We start from the raw sequence: 12,522 nt of genomic DNA on the forward strand, positions 1-12,522 counted from the left end.
ATATAGGACTTACCTATGTATATCAAATGATATTCTCAAACCCATCTAGTCTCCATTACAACTTATAAAGTAGTTCCACTCAGTGTGTATATATACACACACACACACGTCTTGATAAGATGAGCTACCAAGTTGTACCACCCTTAAGGTTAATCCCTGTAATCCCCTCCTCGTTTTGAGCCCTTGTTTTTTAGAAGCGGCTATATATACCATAAAAATGTTACAGAAATAAACTAAAACTCTGGAGGTACAGAAAGTGAGATCCACAAGTGGTCTCTTCTGAGTCAAGGCAACCTTCTGTAAGTGCCATTTAACACACATGGTGTAGGGTCCAAGAGAGGCCTTTCCAGATAAATAAGAAGGTTTAAAATTTTAATTGGCATGATGTAGAATTGTTTTTAGCAACTATTAACATTTTAGGCTCCATGTTATGGATATAGCAGACATTGTTTACTACATATGCAAGTTTCTTATACAACTCTGATGATAAATCTTGTTAACTTGGAATGTATCTATATAAAATACTGTAATATTATGTCTCTTTGCCAAAACTTAATTGCTTGATAGGTATACCCAGGAACCTTGCCTTAATATGTGTGTTTCTTCTTACAGTATTTGTAAATATTATTGATTTCATGACATGGACTTAGAAGACATTGTTTATTGCATATGCAAATCCAATATGTAAATCTTATGATAAACCCTGTTTACATGGAATATACTTCTATAATGTTATGATACTATATTTGTTTGCCAAAACTATACCTCAATAAAAATATTATTAAAAAAAAAGAAGTTAATATTCACCTGAAGCATGGGCTCAAAGGAAGAAAACCTGCAAAAGCCTCAAGACCAATATACAAAAGGTTCCAAGGAAGAAAACATTGGAAAACAGGATAAATTCATGGCCAGACAAGAACTGAACCATGAATAACAGAAAGATTAGCAATCTTCTTACAGAACATAAAACAGACATTTAAAAGAACTGGTGGATAAACTCTTATCCAAACTAGCCAGAAATCTGGATAAAGAAAGCAAAGCAATAAAGGCCTCCCAGATCTTAAAATAACAGACTAACAAGTCTTAAAAAGAAACTCAGAAACTACACAAATAGTTCAAAGACAAAGAGTATATCTGGTTCTATCTCCCAGCCATTAAGTCAAGAGAATTAGAATCCTTATAGAAAAAAAAAAAGGGGGACGTAAATAGGTCTGGTTGCAAAAGAAGCAGCCAAGAAAAGAAACGGGACATCATCAGAGTCAGACCCAGATCTGTAAACTAAAATATTGCAGGAACAGGTTGGAGTAAACATAAAAACAAAACTCTTCCTGACAAATCACGACAATTACCCAGTAAAGAAAAAAAAAAACTGAGGTAGAAAAAAGATTGGCTAACCAATATAACCACAACTACCAGAGCATCCACCATCACTGTTCAAAGATCCCTGGACCTACACAGTACCTGGGAAAAACAAGATCAAACCAGGAAGCTATCAGAAATATATCTTAACAATCTAAAAGAACTACAGTCGGATAGAACATAACCAAATGAAGAGACTGTTCTTCCAGGAGGGAAAAAAAAAAAAAAAAAAAAGAAGGACTTAAGAATAAGAGGGGAGGTTGACGTTAAAAAAAAAAAAAATTGCACCAAATGCTATGTTACTGAAGTCCGTTTTTTAACAGTTGGTTGCTTATGCTAATTGTTACGGTACCAACCAGATACCAAGGGTTAATACCAGATGAACAATGTCCTGCATAGGGAATCAGCAATTCACAACCCCAATCAGTTTCCCCCTCAACATGAGACCAGGCTCCACATTTCAGGTTTAAAACAGAATGTCATTTATTAAAGGCTAGATGCCTAGTATTTATACAGGTTTGACCCCAGATGGAGGGTTGAAAGACTGTTGTACATTAGATAAAAAGGGGAAAACGCCCTTTGACATGATACAATAGAATTACATTACTTAACACAAGACACTCTTGGCTTTCCTTATCACTTAGGCGTCTGCTCTCTGAGAGTGATTAAACAATGGAATGCTTATCACTAACTTAATTATAGCTGATGCCAGCAAACTTGTATTTAGGAAATAAAGTTAACGCTTTCAGTCCTGACCGAAGGGTCTGTCACATAGCTCCCCCCTTGTGGAACATTCCGGCAGACCCGGCTTGACCCTTTTGCGGGTCAACTTGGGGATGACCGGACTAGGAGGTGGTAGGCATGTCAGTTTGCCAGGACAATCCATCTGTATTCCCGTTATGAGAGAGAATTCCTGTCCATACAAACAAGGGTTCAACTTCCTCAGTGCCCAGACTAGGGCTAAACAGTCCTTCAAAATCCCATCAGCTTCTTTACGAGTTTTCTGTACCTGCTCTTTATAGGTATCCACAATCCCTTCATACTGACATAGGGTGCCCTTGAATTGCTGCACCTCCCTATGAGCCAGCGTCAGCTTCTCCTCAAGTGTCGCTAAGTTTGTCTTTAAGGTTTCATGTTCCACTCTCAAGCTGGTGTTTTCTGCAGTCTGTCGGTGCAGCTTGTCTAGCAGAGATTCACGTTCTAAACGTGCTTTTTCCTCTGCGCTCCTCTTCTCCTTCATCAGCGCATTGTAACGGGACTTCCACGTATCAATAGCGGATAGAGATTTACTGAGCTCAGCGGATCTGAGCACGGGTAGTCACAGGGTTAACATCAGCGGGACCCATGGGAGCATAGGCAGAAACAAGGGGGGCCAAGTTATTTCCAAGGAGAACATCAGCAGGTAAGTCCTTCTTGACCCCCACATTCAAAGGTCTAGCGCCCACTCCCCAATCCAAATGTACCCTGGCAACAGGTAGGCGGAACACAGTGCCCCGTGCTACCCTCACAGCCACAGTGTCTCCAGTGTGCTATTTCTCAGACACCAAGTTCTTTCGAAGCAAGGTCATGGTAGCACCAGTATCCCGTAGACCACTGACCTCCTTCCCATTCACTTTAACCAGTTGCCGGTTATTCCGGTGGGCAGCTTGCACGGGGTCTGCTTCATGTAGGTTGCCCCAGCATTCTTGTTCCTCTACGCAGTGGGCAGCAGGCTGAGGGTTACGTGGGATTCCGCCGGCGGGTCTCCTCCAGGACTGTGCTTGGTTTGCCGTGTTTAGGGGACACTCTGATCTTTTGTGCCCTAGTTGCTTACATCCAAAGCACAGAATAGGCTGTGAGTAATCCCGTGAGGTGAACCGGGCTGTCTGAGGGTAGTCCGTGGCCGGAGGCTGTGTGGTATAGCGGTGCGCCGGGGGTTGCCAACTGGCAGCTGCTGGGGTGACCGGGGGTCTGTACTCCACTCTAGCAGGGCGCTTAGTGGTAGCAGTGTCCAGTTTGCGGGCATCCGTATACTCATCTGCCAGGCGAGCTGCTTCATGCAGGGTGGAGGGTTTACGGTCCCTAACCCACTCTCTAACTCCTGCTGATAACTTGTCAAAGCAATGTTCCAACAGGAATAGCTGCAGCACCTCTTCCCCAGACACGGCTTGGCACCCTGCCATCCAGTAAGATGCTGTGCGGTGCACCTTACATGCCCACTCAACGTAGGAATCACCAGCCAATTTAACAGTGTCTCTGAACCGCCTCCGGTATGCCTCCGGTGTAACCGCATACCTGGAGAGCAGAGCCTCTTTTACAGTATTATAATCCCCGACTTCCTCATCTGGAATGGCCCGAAAAGGCTCACTGGCCCGGCCGGATAATTTTCCGGACAATATCGTGACCCAGTCCTCTGCGGGCACCTGGTGTAGTGCACATTGCCTCTCAAAATCCGCAAGGTACCCATCAATCTCTCCTTCTGTTTCCAGGAAGTTTTTAAAAGCGGTAAAATGCACTTTTCTCTTTTCCACTGGAGTTTGTGGTGACTTGGGCTGCTGCAGCGCCGCTTTGGCGAAGTAGGTTGGCCTCCACAGCTGCTATGACCCGGTCGATAATATCCGCAGATGGGTTGGGGCCATAATGTGCCAGTCTTATTTTGACTGCCCGGTCAAAGCTTGCTTCTTCGGGGGTTCTGTCTGACATGCTGGGCTCATTGGTTCCTTCGTGCCCTGGTACTCCGTCCATCTTGGTCAGTCTAGTAATAATCTCCCTCTTCCTGAGGTTACTGGTTTGTTGGCCCCGTTGCTCTAGCAGGTCTTTAAGGGTAGCTCTTTTTAGCCTTTCATACAGTATTCCCATTCGGTCTGGATGGGTAGTTGCTCCTCTGGGCGATAAGGATTCTCCCGTCGCTTGCCACCAATTGTTACGGTACCAACCAGATACCAAGGGTTAATACCAGATGAACAATGTCCTGCATAGGGAATCAGCAATTCACAACCCCAATCAGTTTCCCCCTCAACATGAGACCAGGCTCCACATTTCAGGTTTAAAACAGAATGTCATTTATTAAAGGCATGATGCCTAGTATTTATACAGGTTTGACCCCAGATGGGGGGTTGAAAGACTGTTGTACATTAGATAAAAAGGGGAAAACGCCCTTTGACATGATACAATAGAATTACATTACTTAACACTTTAAACACAAGACACTCTTGGCTTTCCTTATCACTTAGGCGTCTGCTCTCTGAGAGTGATTAAACAATGGAATGCGTATCACTAACTTAATTATAGCTGATGCCAGCAAACTTGTATTTAGAAAATAAAGTTAACGCTTTCAGTCCTGACCGAAGGGTCTGTCACACTAATGTATTGCAAGACTATAGAAAAGTTTTTTAACCAAGTCTTTTTTCAACCCATTTTAAACATCAGAACAAATGTCTTCAAAACAAGAAAATAGGGATGCACCGAAATGAACATTCTGGACCAAAACCGAAAATTCAGGATGCTCTTGGCCGAAAACCAAAACCGAAAATGACTTTTTGTAAACAAATTATTTAAACACCTATATAAAGTCTACTGTAAAAATGTTTTCTTAGGCAATTATTTTAAAATATTTTTGTTTTAGTTTTTTTTTTGCATAATTAGATTATTTAATGAATGAATCTGGATTGAAAAAACTGCAAGCAAAAAAAATAACCACACTTTTATTGAAAGTAACACTAAAATTGTACAAAAAAAAATTACTTAAAACAATAATATGCTAGACAATTTTATCAAGAAAAAAAAATAAAAAATTCCATCTTTGGCCAAAATGTTTCTGCGACTGACATTTCGGTGCATCCCTACACAATATTAAAATATCAATATACTGTATTACTCTTTATTTAGTTCTGTGTAACAGAATTTTTTTGTTTTTTTTACCAATTATCCAAATAAGTATAGTCCTAGAAAACTATTAATATTATATGCAAAAGAGTAACTCAAGTAATGAAATCAAACAGCAGCTCTAGGCTAGCATCAAATTTGAAATATGCTACACAATAATTTTACCTAAAATAACAGTCACAAAAAAAAGAAAACCAAAAATGTAATTTTCAGCCGAAACGTTTCTACGGCTGAAATTTCGGTGCATTCCTATAGGAAAAAGTTTAAAAAATATATATCAAGAAGCAGTTTCCTGCCTCACTGTGGCCCTCACACCTCAGGTGCCCCTGCCTCACTGTGGCCCTCACACCTCAGGTGCCCCTGCCTCACTGTGGCCCTCACACCTCAGGTGCCCCTGCCTCACTGTGGCCCTCACACCTCAGGTGCCCCTGCCTCACTGTGGCCCTCACACCTCAGGTGCCCCTGCCTCACTGTGGCCCTCACACCTCAGGTGCCCCTGCCTCACTGTGGCCCTCACACCTCAGGTGCCCCTGCCTCACTGTGGCCCTCACACCTCAGGTGCCCCTGCCTCACTGTGATCCTCACACCTCAAGCGCTCCTGCCTCACGGTGGCCCTCACACCTCAGGTGCCCCTGCCTCACTGTGATCCTCACACCTCAAGCGCTCCTCACACCTCAGGTGCCCCTGCCTCACTGTGGCCCTCACACCTCAGGTGCCCCTGCCTCACTGTGATCCTCACACCTCAGGTGCCTCTGCCTCACTGTGGCCCTCACACCTCAGGTGCCCCTGCCTCACTGTGGCCCTCACACCTCAGGTGCCCCTGCCTCACTGTGGCCCTCACACCTCAGGTGCCCCTGCCTCACTGTGATCCTCACACCTCAAGCGCTCCTCACACCTCAGGTGCCCCTGCCTCACTGTGATCCTCACACCTCAAGCGCTCCTCACACCTCAGGTGCCCCTGCCTCTCTGTGTCCCTCACACCTCAGATGCCCCTGCGTCTCTGTGTCCCTCACACCTCAGATGCCCCTGCCTCACTGTGGCCCTCACACCTCAAGTCCCACTGTTTATCACTCATTTATCAGGTGTCCCATCACACTCTATCCTACAACTCTCAGGTGTCTGTCTCCCTCTCCTGACTCACGGCCTCGTCCACCCTCCCATTAGTCCTGCCCCTCACCATATCCGCACCTCCGTACCTGAGCCAAGCGGGAGAGCACCAGGACCTCGTTCTTTCGCTCCAGAGCTAGCAACACACCGGGGCCTCTCCTGCCTCTAAGTCACCGAAACAAACCCACCAAGTGCGGGCAACTGAACCTACCTAGCGCTCACCCATCAGACTGAGCTTCCCCAGTTGTCACGTCCAATCAGCACTTAGCAAGACTGGGCTATCATCCAATCAACACGCTCTTACCAAATTCTCCAATCAAAGCATAGAAACTTAGTTAGGGGGCGTGACGACAGAACACAGAAAAATGACTTACTGGGTTAGGCTACAAAGGAAGCCCGGAAGTGTTTTGTGTTGATTGGCAGCTGTGGAGGGACAGTGTGTGTAGTGACAGACAGATTAGATGGTGATGGATAGACTTACGGCCAGACTGATTGATATATAGACATACATGTACAGACATATATAGACAGACTGCTCTATATATAGAGAGAGATACAGAGATATGTATTATAGTAGGGTAAAATCTGAGTTTAGCGTTCTAAATTATTTTCTCGGCCAATAGGTAGACAAACATAAAGAGTTGTAGATAGAGAGAGGTTAGATCAGTGTAGATAGACATATAGAGATACAGATATATAGAGAGATAGCTATATATAGAGATACAGAGATATAGTAGGTAGACAAACATAAAGAGTTGTAGATAGAGAGAGGTTAGATCAGTGTAGATAGACATATAGAGATACAGATATATAGAGAGATAGCTATATATAGAGATACAGAGATATAGTAGGTAGACAAACATAAAGAGTTGTAGATAGAGGTTAGATCAGTGTAGATAGACATATAGAGATACAGATATATAGAGAGATAGCTATATATAGAGATACAGAGATATAGTAGGTAGACAAACATAAAGAGTTGTTGATAGAGAGAGGTTAGATCAGTGTAGATAGACATATAGAGATACAGATATATAGAGAGAGAGCTATATATAGATAGAGATACAGATATATAGAGAGATAGCTATATATAGATAGAGATACAGATATATAGAGAGATAGCTATATATAGATAGAGATACAGATATATAGAGAGATAGCTATATATAGAGATACAGATATATATAGTAGGTAGATAGACATAAAGAGTTTTGGATAGAGGTTAGATCAGTGTAGGTAGACATAGAAATACAGACATATAGATAGAGATACAGACATATATAGTAGGTAGATAGACAAAGAGTTATAGATAGAGGTTAGATCAGTGTAGGTAGACATATAGAGATACAGACATATAGATAGAGATACAGAGATATAGTAGGTAGATAGACATAAAGAGTTGTAGATAGAGAGAGGTTAGATCAGTGTAGGTAGACATATAGAGATACAGACATATAGATAGAGATACAGAGATATAGTAGGTAGATAGACAAAGAGTTTTGGATAGAGGTTAGATCATTGTAGGTAGACATATAGAAATACAGACATATAGATAGAGATACAGATATATAGAGAGATAGCTATATATAGATAGAGATACAGAGATATAGAGAGATAGCTATATATAGATAGAGATACAGAGATATAGAGAGATAGCTATATATAGATAGAGATACAGAGATATAGAGAGATAGCTATATATAGATAGAGATACAGATATATAGAGAGATAGCTATATATAGATAGAGATACAGAGATATAGAGAGATAGCTATATATAGATAGAGATACAGATATATAGAGAGATAGCTATATATAGATAGAGATACAGAGATATAGAGAGATAGCTATATATAGATAGAGATACAGAGATATAGAGAGATAGCTATATATAGATAGAGATACAGATATATAGAGAGATAGCTATATATAGATAGAGATACAGAGATATAGAGAGATAGCTATATATAGATAGAGATACAGATATATAGAGAGATAGCTATATATAGATAGAGATACAGAGATATAGAGAGATAGCTATATATAGATAGAGATACAGAGATATAGAGAGATAGCTATATATAGATAGAGATACAGAGATATAGAGAGATAGCTATATATAGATAGAGATACAGATATATAGAGAGATAGCTATATATAGATAGAGATACAGAGATATAGAGAGATAGCTATATATAGATAGAGATACAGATATATAGAGAGATAGCTATATATAGATAGAGATACAGAGATATAGAGAGATAGCTATATATAGATAGAGATATAGAGAGATAGCTATATATAGATAGAGATACAGAGATATAGAGAGATAGCTATATATAGATAGAGATACAGAGATATAGATAGAGATACAGAGCTAAAGTAGGTAGATAGACATAAAGAGTTGTAGATAGAGAGAGGTTAGATCAGTGTAGGTAGACATATAGAGATACAGATATATAGAGAGATACAGAGATATAGTAGGTAGACAAACATAAAGAGTTGTAGATAGAGAGAGGTTAGATCAGTGTAGGTAGACATATAGAGATACAGACATATAGATAGAGATACAGAGCTATAGTAGGTAGATAGACATAAAGAGTTTTGGATAGAGGTTAGATCATTGTAGGTAGACATATAGAAATACAGACATATAGATAGAGATACAGATATATAGAGGGATAGCTAGATAGAGATAGAGATACAGACATATATAGTAGGTAGATAGACAAAGAGTTTTGGATAGAGGTTAGATCATTGTAGGTAGACATATAGAGATACAGATATATAGATAGAGATACAGAGCTATAGTAGGTAGATAGACATAAAGAGTTTTGGATAGAGGTTAGATCATTGTAGGTAGACATATAGAAATACAGACATATAGATAGAGATACAGATATATAGAGAGATAGCTATATATAGATAGAGATACAGAGCTAAAGTAGGTAGATAGACATAAAGAGTTGTAGATAGAGAGAGGTTAGATCAGTGTAGGTAGACATATAGAGATACAGACATATAGATAGAGATACAGAGATATAGTAGGTAGATAGACAAAGAGTTTTGGATAGAGTTAGATCATTGTAGGTAGACATATAGAAATACAGACATATAGAGATACAGACATATAGATAGAGATACAGATATATAGAGGGATAGCTAGATAGAGATAGAGATACAGACATATATAGTAGGTAGATAGACAAAGAGTTTTGGATAGAGGTTAGATCATTGTAGGTAGACATATAGAAATACAGACATATAGATAGAGATACAGATATATAGAGAGATAGCTATATATAGATAGAGATACAGAGATATAGAGAGATAGCTATATATAGATAGAGATACAGAGATATAGTAGGTAGATAGACAAAGAGTTTTGGATAGAGGTTAGATCATTGTAGGTAGACATATAGAAATACAGACATATAGATAGAGATACAGATATATAGAGAGATAGCTATATATAGATAGAGATACAGAGATATAGATAGAGATACAGAGCTAAAGTAGGTAGATAGACATAAAGAGTTTTGGATAGAGGTTAGATCATTGTAGGTAGACATATAGAAATACAGACATATAGATAGAGATACAGACATATAGAGAGATAGCTATATATAGAGATACAGAGATATAGTAGGTAGATAGACATAAAGAGTTGTAGATAGAGAGAGGTTAGATCAGTGTAGATAGACATATAGAGATACAGATATATAGAGAGAGAGCTATATATAGAGATACAGATATATATAGTAGGTAGATAGACATAAAGAGTTGTTGATAGAGAGAGGTTAGATCAGTGTAGATAGACATATAGAGATACAGACATATAGATAGAGATACAGATATATAGAGAGATAGCTATATATAGAGTGATACAGAGATATAGTAGGTAGATAGACAAAGAGTTTTGGATAGAGGTTAGATCATTGTAGGTAGACATAGAAATACAGACATATAGATAGAGATACAGAGATATAGTAGGTAGATAGACATAAAGAGTTGTAGATAGAGAGAGGTTAGATCAGTGTAGGTAGACATATAGAAATACAGATATATAGATAGAGATACAGATATATATAGTAGGTAGACAAACATAAAGAGTTGTTGATAGAGAGAGGTTAGATCAGTGTAGGTAGACATATAGAGATACAGACATATAGATAGAGATACAGAGCTAAAGTAGGTAGATAGACATAAAGAGTTGTAGATAGAGAGAGGTTAGATCAGTAGGTAGACATATAGAGATACAGATATATAGAGAGATAGCTATATATAGAGATACAGAGATATAGTAGGTAGATAGACATAAAGAGTTGTAGATAGAGAGAGGTTAGATCAGTGTAGGTAGACATATAGATAGAGATACAGATATATAGAGAGATAGCTATATATAGAGATACAGAGATATAGTAGGTAGATAGACAAAGAGTTTTGGATAGAGGTTAGATCAGTGTAGGTAGACATATAGAAATACAGACATATAGAGAGATAGCTATATAGAGATAGAGATACAGAGATATAGTAGGTAGATAGACAAAGAGTTTTGGATAGAGGTTAGATCAGTGTAGGTAGACATATAGAGATACAGATATATAGATAGAGATACAGAGCTAAAGTAGGTAGACATAAAGAGTTTTGGATAGATAGAGGTTAGTTAGATCAGTGTAGATAGACATTTATAGATACACACATATAAACGGAGAGATAGCTATATATAGATACAGAGATATATAGTGGAACGGTGTAAAAGCCGGAACAGGCCTTTTATAAAGGAATTTTATTCAAAATATAATGGGATGTGTTAGAGACTCTTGAGAACAATTTTAGGAACAATAAACTTTATGATGTAAAATTTAATTAACCCTTAAACTACCAAAATAGTGTCTGGAACCAAACATAACAGCCCAGAACAGCACCTTCCCAGAAAACCAGATACACCAAATTCATAAGTTACACATTACTAAATGTGATAAGTGTAATCAGCCACAAACTGTCCACAGAAACCACATTCCAATACCCATTCTGGCAGGTAATATGCTTTTTCATGAAAGGTGACTGAACGGCACCTTACCAGCAAATCAAATACATCAAATTCACCAGTCACACATGACTAAATATAATAAGTATAATCAGCCACAAACCATCCACAGAAACCACATTATTATATCTGTTCCAGCCTTTAATACGCTTTGTTATAAAAAGTGACGGAACGGCACCTTCCCAGCAACATAAACAGACCAAATTCACCAGCCACATATAACTAGAGGAAATAAGTGTAATCATCCAAACACCATCCACAGAAACCACGTTCCAATACCCATTTCGGGTAAAACAGTGATGGAACTGCACCTTCCCAGCAACATATACAGACCAAAACCACCTGTCACACATGACTAAATGTGATAAGTGTAATGAGCCATAAACCATACACAGAAACCACATATCTGTTCCAGCCTGTAATACACTTTTTATTAAAAGTGACGGAACAGCACCTTCCCATCAACATATACAGACCAAATTCACCAGCCACACATAACTAGATGTGATAAGTGTAATCAACAAAAAAGAGAGTGGTGATCCCAGATATCCAAATGTATAAAACGGCTTTATTTCTGTCAGATTCAAATAACGACATGTTACACACAAAAAGAGAGGAGAAAGGTTTTACGCGTTTCGGCTTTGGCCGTACTCATAAACCTGAAAAGGCACAGGTGAGTGCCATTTAAAAAGGATTAACCCATATCGGTCATTGGTTGGTGTTAAATACACCCCTACTAACCTATAAGAAACTGAATGAACACAACTCTATTCTAAATGGGGTGGGAACACCTTGGTTATATCAAATATGATAAACCATGTTCTGCCCTTTCAATGCGCTTTCTAGAGGTACACAACAAGGACACTAAATTCTTTAAATGGCGAGGTATTGAAACAATACGATTGCCCCCCATGGGAGGCAATAAAGACCAACTGCTAGCAAGACAGGAGGTGTATTTGAAGCTTCATATTCAAATTCCATATGGTTTTAATTCGGAATTTGACATCATTAACCATTGTAAATGAATGCTTCATGTTCCGTAACACTTCCACCTTGCATCTTTGTGTCTTTTTGATTCATGGATACCTCATGTTTTGATGTTTTCAATTTCATTATCTAAAATGATTCATCTAAGCACGTGAA

At 39.2% G+C, this 12,522-nt stretch overlaps 1 protein-coding gene across 5 annotated transcripts in view; it reads right to left on the reverse strand.

Moving 5' to 3' along the window:
- USF3 (upstream transcription factor family member 3) overlaps window positions 1-6,581 on the reverse strand; it is a 67,226-nt gene extending 60,645 nt beyond the window's left edge. For 3 of the 5 annotated variants that reach the window (XM_053705823.1, XM_053705820.1, XM_053705821.1), the window contains exon 1: window positions 6,420-6,567. The gene's annotated coding sequence lies outside the window, so the exon portion shown is untranslated. Of the gene's footprint in view, window positions 1-6,419 lie in introns of all 5 variants that reach the window. The other 2 variants (XM_053705824.1, XM_053705822.1) reach the window with 2 other exon arrangements.
- Window positions 6,582-12,522: the final 5,941 nt, after the last annotated feature.

This window comes from Bombina bombina, chromosome 3 (assembly GCF_027579735.1).
Source record: "Bombina bombina isolate aBomBom1 chromosome 3, aBomBom1.pri, whole genome shotgun sequence".
NCBI classification, from domain to species: domain Eukaryota; kingdom Metazoa; phylum Chordata; class Amphibia; order Anura; family Bombinatoridae; genus Bombina; species Bombina bombina.